Genomic DNA, 11340 nt, shown 5'->3' on the forward strand with positions numbered 1-11340 from the left:
ATTAGTATAGGTGACTTGTGGGGACCACATCAAATCAAAACCCAATTAAATTTGGGATTAAGAAGATTGGGTCCAAAATGTATTTTTTTCAAACTTCTTAATTTTTTATAAAATACAAAAAGATCCCAACTTAATCAAAAAAAAACCCACCAGCCCCCCTTCTCCTCCTCCCACCCCTCCGCAGCCCCACCCTTGCCGCCCCCCCCCCCCCCCCCCCCCCCTCCACCAAAAAAACTTTTTTTTTTAAAGAAAAGTTTTGATATTTTTTATTTGCTTTTTCACCAGCACCCCCTCCTCCTCCTCCACCCCCACAAAAAATTTTAATTTCTTTATTTGTTTTTTCATCCCCCCCTCCTCCTCCCAACCCTCGCCCCGCGCAATCACCCCCTCCCCCTCCCCACCCCCCAATTTTTTTTTTTTTTTTTAAAAAAGCTTTGATTTTTATTTTTTTTTACTAGTCCCCACTCTTCTTCCTTCCACCCCTCACCCACCCCACCCCTCGGCCCAAATTTTTTTTTTTTTAAAGTTTTGTTATTTTATTTGCTTTTTCACCAGCAACCCCCCTCCCCACCTCAAATTTTTTTTTTTTTTTTAAGTATTGATATTCTTTATTTGTTTTTTCACCCCCCCCCCCCCCCCAACCCCCCCCCTCCCCCCCCCCCCCCCCTCCCCCCACAAAAAAAAAATTTTGAAAAGTTTTTCTTTTTGTATTTTTGCACCCCTCACCCTTCCAAAAAAAAAATTGTTTGCACCACCAACCCCCCCCTCCCCCAAACCCCCCCAAAAAAATGTTTTTTCTTGAAAAGAAGTTTTGAATTATTTTTTTTGGTTTCTTACTTCCCCCACCCACCCCAAAAAAAATTAATTTTGTTTTAAAGAAAAGTATTGGAAAGTTTTTATTTTTGGTTTTTTGCGCCCCCCCCCCCCCCCACCCCCGACCCCATCCCCCTCCAAAAAAAATTTTGAAAGGAAGTTTTGAATTTTTTTTTTTATTTTTTTTTTTAGGTTTAGGAAAAGTTTGTAGTGAATAGATGGTTTTTCTGTTGTTGTCTGGTATGGTTCAGGGTTTAGGAAAATATATCCAACAGATAGTTTTTTTGTTCTTGTCCTGGTATTTATCTGATTCTATTTGTAGAAGATAACCAACAGATTTGTAGTTATTGCAACAAGTTCTACACTTTTTGCAACGACTCACTAATCTGTTGGACATAGCTTCAGTTATTTGCTTCTGTTTGTAGAAGATATCTAACAGATTTGTAGTTGTTGCAACAAGTTCTACACTTGTTGTAACAAGTAGACAATCTGTTGCAACAACTACAAATCTTGATTTTTAGCTTTTTTTTTTTTTTGGACATAGTTGTTGCAACTTATTTACTTTTTTTTTTTTTTTTTTTTTTTTTTTTGTAGAAGATATCCTACAGATTTGTAGTTGTTGCAACAAGTTCTACACTTGTTGCAACAAGTAGACAATCTGTTGCAACAACTACAAATCTGTTGGACATAGCTTCAGTTATTTGGTTCTGTTGGTAGAAGATATCCAACAGATTTGTAGTTATTGCAACAAGTTCTACACTTGTTGCAACAAGTAGACAATCTGTTGCAACAACTACAAATCTGTTGGACATAACTTGATTATTTGGTTCGTTTGTAGAAGATATCCATGATTTGTAGTTGTTGCAACAATTTCTACACGTGTTGCAACAAGTAGACAATTTATTTATGAATCAGCAAATGTTGAGGAAAGATATAGTCAAATTGAACAGCCAAACTGACAATCAATCCTTAGAAAGAGATGAAGAACAGAGCAAAGAAGCAGTAGATACAAATGAAGAAAGTGAAGAAGAACTAGAAGATGAAGAAACTGATGATGGAAATAAAGGAGATGGAGTAGATCAAGGAAATCTGCTACACCTTAGAAGGCAGTTGCTGAACAAATTATTACTTAAGTTGTGGTATTTGGAGCCAAGGTTGTTGTTGAACAATTTCTTTTTTTTTTTTTTTTTTTTTTGTCCTTTATGTTATTTGTGAATGATGTTTATGAAATTATTTATTTTGATTAGTTGTGGTATTTGCAACCAAGGTGGCTGTTGAACAATTTCTGTTTATGAACTTATTTATTTTGCTTACTAATTATTGCAACAGATGCATGCAGTTGTTGAAGAAGTTGCAATAAGTTACTAATTTGTTTCAACAAGTTACTAATCTGTTTCAACAAGTTACTAATCTTTTTAAACAAGTTGCTTAGTTGTTGCAACAAATTATTCACCTTGTTGGAAAAAATCAAACAATGGCTTAAATTATTGCAAAACTAAAAAATTTGTCGCAACATATGAGTTAATTGTTGCAACAGATCATACACTTGTTGAAGAAGTTGCAACAAGTTATTAATCTGTTTCAACGGATGGATCAGATGTTTAAACAAGTTGCTTAGTTGTTGCAACGATTTGAATTATTGCAACAACTTACTTATATGTTGCAGCAGATATCTCATATGTTGCAACAACTTACTCATATGTTGCAGCAGGTATCTCATATGTTGCAACAACTTACTTATATGTTGCAGCAAATATCTCATATGTTGCAACAACTTACTCATATGTTGCAGCAGGTATCTCATATGTTGCAACAACTCCTCTATTGTTGCAACATATTCACGATATTGATCACATTGAACTCCTTTGTTTATACTGAATAACATTGAATTCATTTGTTTATCATTAAATATGGTTGAATTAAGTAATTCACATCAAAACACTCTAATGATCACTCGATTTAGGAAGAATACACTTAGAATTGCCCATCTAATCCATGAAATTATATGAAATTACTATCTAATCCATTAAGGATATTAGTAGATATATATATTCATCACTAAATATCATTTATTTTCTTTGTTTAACACTAAATATGGGTGAATCAAGTAGTTTGCATCAAATTACTCTAATGGTCACTCGATTTAGTGCATACTGACTTAGTAGATCATCTTTCCTGAGTCAAAATACATCAAATTGATTAAGTATTATACATTGATCACTAGATATCGTTGATTTCCTTTGTTTATCACAAAATATGTGTGAATTAAGTAGTTCACATCAATTCACTCTAATGATAACTCAATTTAGTGCATACTGACTTAGTATATCATATTTCCTGACTCAAAATACATCAATTTGATTAAGTATATACACTGATCACTAAATATCGTTGATTTCCTTTGTTTATCATTAACTATGGGTGAATCAAGTAGTTCACAGTGCATACTGACTTAGTAGATCATCTTTCCTGACTCAAAATACCATTAAATTGATTAAGTATTATATATTAATCACTAAATATCATTAATTTCATTTGTTTATCACTAAATATGGGTGAATCAAGTAGTTGATATCAATTCACTCTAATGATCATTGGATTTAGTGCATATTGACTTAGTAGATCATCTTTCCTGACTCAAAATACCATCAAATTGATCACTACATATCGTTGATTTCCTTTGTTTATCACTAAATATCATTGATTTCCCTTTGTTGATCACTAAATATGGGTGAATCAAGTAGTATCTGTTGCAACTACTGTAATATCTGTTGCAGCAAGTGTAGTATCTGTTGCAACAACTGTAGTATCTGTTGCAGCAAGTGACATAGTTGTTGAACAAGTCCTTACTCTTGTTGGATAAACACAACAAGTTACCCAGTTTCTGCAACAAGTCACTCCACTTGTTGGAAAAACCCCAAAATGTAACTTAGTTGCTGCAACAAGGCCTGTCAGTTGTTGCAACAGATTGCTTACTTGTTGAAAATCTTTTAGCAGTTGGATAAAACCCAACAAGATACTAGTTGCTGTAATAAGTCCTATTACTTGTTGGATAAAACAGAACAAGTAACAGATCTGTTGCAACAAATTCATTAGTTGTTGGAAATTGTTCAGCAATTTATTAACAAGAATACACATATTTGTGATTGAACACGATCAACATATCATATAAACCAAGTTCACAAACACCAAGAACAGAAATTATCATTCTAAAAAAGAACAACATTAAAATGTGATAAAGTTCCAACAAATAACTATTATTACAACACAGTACAATTAACAACTATGGATCATTTCGGTTTGGACATGTTGTTTTTTGTGCCAACTGTTTTGCCTAAGGAGCATTTGTTTTTTCTCGTTCGCAATGATTCCCCAATTCCATGCCTCCTCTTTGTCCACCTTTTTTCGGGTTTGCTAGGATCAACATATGGAGGAGGTATCTCTCTCTCTCTAATTCAAAACTTCTTTTCAAGATTTTTTTTTGGTGGGGTGGTGCAAAAAACAAAAAACAAAAAATTTCAAAACTTTTTTTTAAAATAATTTTTTTTTTTTTAAAAAAATTTCTTTTCAATTTTTTTTGCTGGGGGAGGGGGGGGGGTGGGGTGGAAGTAAAAAACCAAAAAAAAAAACTTTTCAATTTTTTTTTTAAATAATAAAATTAATTTTTTTGGGAGGTAGGGGGGGGGAGAGGGAGGGGGATGGTGCCAAAAACCAAAACAAAAACTTTTCAATCTTTTTTTTAAAAAAAAATTAATTTTTTTTGGGATGGTGGGGGGTGGCTTAACTACTTGTTTGCATCATAGTCATGCATCATAGTCCTTCTAATATTCTGTCGGTACCTGTTCTGATCATGAAATCTTCACGAAGTATTCTTTTTCCGTCAAGTCCTCATCTTCCCTTATAATACTATAACTTGTTCATATTTTTTTAAATAATCACAACACCCATCTGAAGAAAAATATGAGGTTTTTATAAGGATTAGCAAGAAATACACCACATATTTCTAAGGTTGCGTCGGCCAAGCAACATCACATTTAGAATGGTAAGCAAAAGACAATCATAATTACAAAACTTACCTATCCATTTCTCATTCTTGAAAGGTTGTCAAAAATACCCAAAGTAACTTTCCATAATGATTCTCGAGAATAGTACCAACTATCAAATACTCGGTGGGGGTCCAAATCAATGTAAACCCACATCATATAGGAAAGTCCGATAAACATGTATGTGTGGGGGTGGGTGGTGCAAAAAAAAAAAAAAAAAAAAAACTTTTAAAAATCTTTTTTAAAAAAAATATATATTTTTTTTTGGTGGGCGTAGGGGTGGGGGCCATGGGGGGTAGGGGCGTGGTGAGGGGGAGGGCGGGGGCGGGGGTGGGGATTGTGCAAAAAAAAAAACTTTTAAAAATCTTTTTAAAAAAATATTTTTTTTGGTGGGGCGTGGGGGTGGGGGTGGGGGCAAGGGAGGGGGCGTGGTCGGGGCTGGGGGCAGGGGTGGGGGTGGAGGTGGTGCAAAAAAATAAAAAAAAAACTTTTAAAAATCTTTTTAAAAAAAACATTTTTTTGGTGGGGGGTGGGGGTGGGGGCAAGGGAGGGGGCATGGTCGGGGGCTGGGGGCAGGGGTGGGGTTGGTGCAAAAAAACAAAAAAAAACTTTTCAAAATCTTTTTCGAAAAAATATTTTTTTTGGTGGGGGGTGGAGGGCAAGGGCAGGGGGCCGGGTGGGGGATGGGGGCAGGGAGGGGGCGAGGGCGAGGGACAAAGTGTTAAAAATAAAGTTGAGGGTCAAAGTGTCAAAAATAAAACTGTTGGGCAAGCTCAAAATCCCTTAATCACTAATAAAAAATCATCACCTCTACTCAATAATTAAAACTTGAATCACCTCCCCTCAATTTTAAAACTTAAAGGTCACCTCTATTTAAATGCCCCTGTTCAGCCCAAGTAATGGAGAAGCGAAAAATGACTGGCCCTAGATGCACTTATACCAGGCTTCACATACTCAACAACAACATACCCAGTGAAATCCCACAAAGTGGGGTTTGGAGAGGGTAGAGCATACCTTACCCTACCTGGGGAGGCTTCACATATTAGAATCTTTAAATACCGGCCTTTTATCCACAAGATTCGAGTATGTAAAGTGCATCTAACTCACATATCACTCGTTGCACTTTTACCCCTAGACAAAATCCCTAAGATCTCATATAAATAGGAAATACCTTGTACAACTGTTACATTAAGCCCTAATTTCAAATCAATCCAAAATGTTATGTCAACCAAAGTTTCAGCAAACCCCAATTAAAAATAAGACCTGCCAGCACGCCACATCCATGGCAACGTTACCCCATCAAAGTTTCAGCAAACCCAAATTAAATTTCATCTGATTTAAGTATACCCAGAAAGGAAAAAAAAAGGCATAATACATAAACAGACCCTCAAACTTGGCTTCAGCTGGCAAGAATGCCCTCCAACATTTGTGTTTACGTGTTCAACTTTATATACGTTGAGATGCCTACTTTGACAAGTTGAAAGTTGAAGAGGCATACTTCACTGAGGCAAGTTTGAGGGTATGTTTATATATTATGCCAAAAAAAAAAAAAAAAGAGTCTTGATTTAAAAATCCTACAGAACCAGAACCATAAATATGTAATACTATGTGTTGAATCTCTTTTGCTTCTTTGTGAGTTTACTTCGAACCTGCTAAACATCCTGACTCCGCCACTACTGAACACACCATTGACCCCATCAAATTTTAAGCAAACCCCAATCAAATTTCATGTGATTTAGTTATACCAAGAAAATAAAAATGCAACCTTGATTTCAAGATTCTACAGAACCCCAGGACCATAAAAGCACACTAGTTGTGTGAACAATGGAGAAAACAACAAGTTAAAAAAGAAACGGAGAAATGGAGAAGAAGATGAACCTATAAGAACGAATGTGAAGTAGTCCTATAATTCTCTGATGGATTGTCTTCTCAATGGCAGTGTTGGAAGAAACTGAAGAGTTTGCGCTTACTACAGTTAGACCCTTATAAAATCTATTTTTGTGTCATGCATCTTAAAATTTTAATCAAAAGTAAGGAATTTTTTGGTATAATATAAACAAGCACTCAAACCTGTCCTTAGCTAGCAAGTAAGCACTCCAACTATGGGAGTACAGATATAGACACCTTAACTTGTTTTCACTGTGTCAATTAAACATACCAACTTAAAAAATGATCATCTAGACACCTTCAAATTAATGTGCCACGTCAGTATCGGTTGTCCATGAGACATAGTGGGAAAAAGTTGAGGTGTTTATATGTGCATTCCCAAAGTTAGAGCGCTTACTTGTCAGCTGAAACTAAGTTTGGATGCTTATTTATGTATTATGCCATATTTTTTTGGTGTCTTAGTTTATGAGATACACTTTCTTTTTTAGTCTATAAAAATGATATTTATTCATATTTAGAAATCATTTAACTCTTAACTTTCTATTTATCCTTAATGAATTTGATTTATAATGACATAAACATCTTTGATTTGTTTTAAACCACAAGGTTTAAAAAAATTACCTTCTTAAACTTTGTGCCTAATTAAAGTGCATTAGATTGGGATGAATGGAGTTTTATACATATAAGTGGTAGTATGAGAAAAAATATAGCAATAGTAACCGAAAGAATTGGAAAAAAAAGGGAGGAGAGAGAAAGGAAGGGAAAAAGATTATTAGGGGTTGGGTTAAAATGGGATTTGGGTCGGGTTATAATGTGGATCGGGTGAAAATAAAGGAAATGGGATAAAATAGAGGGAATAAGTTAAATGACGTGAATGGTTTAATTAAACGAGAAATGACAAATCTGGTATTTAATAACCGGTTGTGTGGGTCGTTAGAAGTTAATGGCATGAATGAGCCAAATGTGTAACGACGATGAGATAAATGGGCCCAACTATTAACGAGTGGCATGGATGAGCCATTTCTGATAGTTCGATACATATTTCTAATAAAAGTTGCATAGCATACTAATCCTGACAACTTTTTAAAGATGAAACAAAGTAAAAATGCTTGGCTCTACCTTGCAGGAATAAAATTTGCTGAGAAAATGATTCATGATAGCTTACAGTGATCTCATCAAGTAGTGATTAACACACTGCATACCACAAGTATAGCTTTGAAACAAATAGATGGTGTCATTTCATGCCTGGTCTCATTTCATAGATTATTCAAGAACACCCATGAAATTTAAATTCTAAGTATTGCTATCTACGTTATAGACAATTTCTGCTTCAGTTGATGCTCGACGAAATTTTATTAGTTCTGCAAGTACTTTGAGTCTTTTCTGTGGACAGTAATGTCCGCGTCTTGGCTCGATATGCATTCTCATCAGCACTGGGGACTTGGCTAATAGAAGTTTGATAAGTTGCATTTCAAGCTTTGTACCTAAAATGCTTTCTAGTTTAACTGTTCTGAGGTGATTCAATGTCACATCTGAGAAGTCTTCAATTTCAAAAGAATCTACGGCAGGAATTCTGTTGACAACTCCATTGAAAACCTAAAAAGGATTAACAAAAACCCATATACCTAAGCTTAGTGAGGATATAAGGTGCATGAAATTATGAAAACCATCACATAAAAAACAGAGAGAAAAAGCCAAATGAACCTGAATTTCCAAATCCTGTAAATGCGGGGAGCTTCTTATCAAGAAAAAAGCACCTGAAACCTCATCTAATTTTCTCAGACTAATATTAGATAAGCAAAGATGTCTAAGACAGTTAAAAGCACAAGAAGCTTAGTTAGTACTTCACCAGCTCCTGCAGCCAAGAACTAGGAAGAAAATGCAAAAAATTAGGACGAGTCAATGCCTAAAAGACGTTGCAGGAAAATGCATTACAATGAAGTTGTGAAGCAACATTTACCTGGAAAATACCGTGATTCATGTGGAGATACTCAAAATACTTGGAATTATCACCTTTCCCTGCATCCACAGAATATTCTGGATCCCAAAGTGAAAGTTCCTCAAGAAGAGGGACATTTTTTAAAGAAATATATTTTATTTTGCCTGTGAAGTGGATGGTTCTGAGATTGGGAGCATTAACTTGAATGTGATCCAGAATATCTGATTGTAGCACCAAATGCTTAAGCAACGGGCTATGAGCGATTAAACTTTCAATCAATTTGGAACTAATTATGACTTGAAACAGTTGCAGGGTAACTAACCTGGGAAATCCTTTGAAGTCTGGTGGAGGATGTACTATTAAACAATTTTCGAGGACCAAATACCTCATCTGCCAACATGTGAAAAATGAAGAAGGCAATTCGTATCGGTTACCCTCTGGAAATAGAAGAAGAAGATCTTGAATGCCATTCTTAGAGAGAAAATACATCAAGTTGTCAAACTTAGGGCAGTTTCCCAGTTCAGGAATAGAGAGGGTAAATTATGTAATCGGTCCTGAATGAAGGGTCAAAAGGTGATAAAGGATGTTTGTAAATTTAAGTGATGGAGATATTAAGTCCTTTGTTGTCTCCCAAAGTGTTTGATCAAGCGTCAATTATGGAAGTCTGCTCCAGATATACCTCCATTTCTTAGCTAAGATGCTTGTCCTCACGAGATCTCGCAAAGGCAAACACATTAGAATGACATCAATTACATTATCAGGAAGGTTGCTAAGTGTATCTGGAGGTACACTTTGATATCCAAACCTTTTGCCCTCAGGAAGCATCATACGACAAAATCTGTAATCGGCACTCAGAATCTGCAAAAAATAAACAAGAATATGAAGGAATCTCCAAACTGTCTGGACAGAGTACACAGACAGCAGACAAATTCTATTCACATCAGTAAAGAATATGCCACTAATTGCAACTCGCAAAATCCACGAATTGTATTATTTGCAGAGAGAACCACTTACATCGATACATTTTTAATCCACGTGAAAGGGGACATGCACAGAAGGGGGAAAAAAAAAAGAATCTCACTGTCTTTTGCTGCTATAAGCTTATCAATCAAAGATAACGAGAAACTTTGTCCTATATTTGGTTGCTTTCACTCAAAAAATCAGCTTTGGCTATTCGATATCAAAATAGCAGCTTTACAACTAAAATTTGCATGTCCTAATTAAGCTTAGTAGTTGTATTACCAAAATATCCATAACTAGCTCGGAGCTTGCTTTTGCAAGTAAAGAACACAATGGAACCTGAACAATCCCGTCATACCTAATATTACTAAGTTCGTTTCAACTAAGTTCATTTCAACATTATTGTAGGACCTATAGCTACAGTAAACATGAAGGCCATAACTTCATATTTTTATGATCCTCATAAAGTCACACTATAAGCAACTTAATTTTATCGTTAATCACTCTAACTGAATCTAGCTTCATCACACAAAAGAATCCACTCAATACCTAAAAAATTTATTCTTTTTTCACAACACACTAGTGTTACAATATGACGATCTTCCATCCCCAAAATGCACGCACACACTTTCTATCACATGTCCGTCAAACTTTTTAGGAAAAAAGACCATGTGCAATACAACAGAAGAAAATTCTATGGAAAATGTTTTCCCCAAAAAACAAACCATATTTTAAGTAACTTCTTGCTCGGTGTGATATATGACTGATACATTATAATATTAGCGGAATTCTCGCAAGGTAACTTTAAAAAAAAAAAAATAGTAAATACTAAACCAGGGATTTGAACCTGTATTTCTCTTATGTTAAGGGGATTCAAAAATCTGTAGTACATATAAAACAAATATTTTTTACCCTATTTAGGCGGTATAACTATTCGATGAGATCCCCTGTCCTGCATATGGAAAATCGTTTAATTGATTTACACATGTTCAGCAGAAATAATAGCGGAATGAAACATTGACTTGTAACAGAAATAGCAGATAGGAATTTTTTAAACAATTTTTACATCAAGCCCAAATTTCAAACCAATCCAAGATGTTATGTCAACCAAATGAAGATCAACATCAACTCTGTAGCCCCATTTTTTCACCAAAATAACGATTCCGTACAATCCCTTTACACATCACTCTCTTAATTTCAAGAATGTAGGCACATACATTTAAGGAAACCAACATCTACAATAGAGCAACTAACAAAGATTATGGTGGAGTGGTAAGTACTCCTTTATACCGAGGGTCTTTCACAAACAGCCTCTCTGCCCCCACAAAGGTAGCGGTAGGGTGCGCGTACATCCTATCCTCCCCATACACCACTTGTGGGATTACACTGGGTATGTTATTGTTGTTGGTAAGTACTCCTGGAAGCCAATGTGGGATTTTCTGGTGCGAATTTAGATTTAATAGGATCCTAACGGGGATACCGAACACCGGGTAGATAACAACAAAACATCTAAAACATAGCAAGAGAATGAACATAGAACCATACTTCTGAGATTAAAATACATGCAAAAAGTAAAGAAATGTTTGAAGAAAAAACACATTCTAAGATTACAATACCTAAAGATTACTGATGATGGAAGGTCCAAAAAGATGAGTAAGCCTTTCTCTCAGTCGTTGTCAAAAACCCTTATTATGCTTA

At 35.3% G+C, this 11340-nt stretch overlaps 1 pseudogene; it reads right to left on the bottom strand.

Moving 5' to 3' along the window:
* Positions 1 to 8036: 8036 nt before the first annotated feature.
* LOC132066201 (F-box/FBD/LRR-repeat protein At1g13570-like) lies at positions 8037 to 9936 on the bottom strand (annotated as a pseudogene).
* Between the last annotated feature and the right edge of the window lie 1404 nt (positions 9937 to 11340).

Source organism: Lycium ferocissimum, chromosome 8 (genome assembly GCF_029784015.1).
Source record: "Lycium ferocissimum isolate CSIRO_LF1 chromosome 8, AGI_CSIRO_Lferr_CH_V1, whole genome shotgun sequence".
Classification (NCBI taxonomy): Eukaryota; Viridiplantae; Streptophyta; class Magnoliopsida; order Solanales; family Solanaceae; genus Lycium; species Lycium ferocissimum.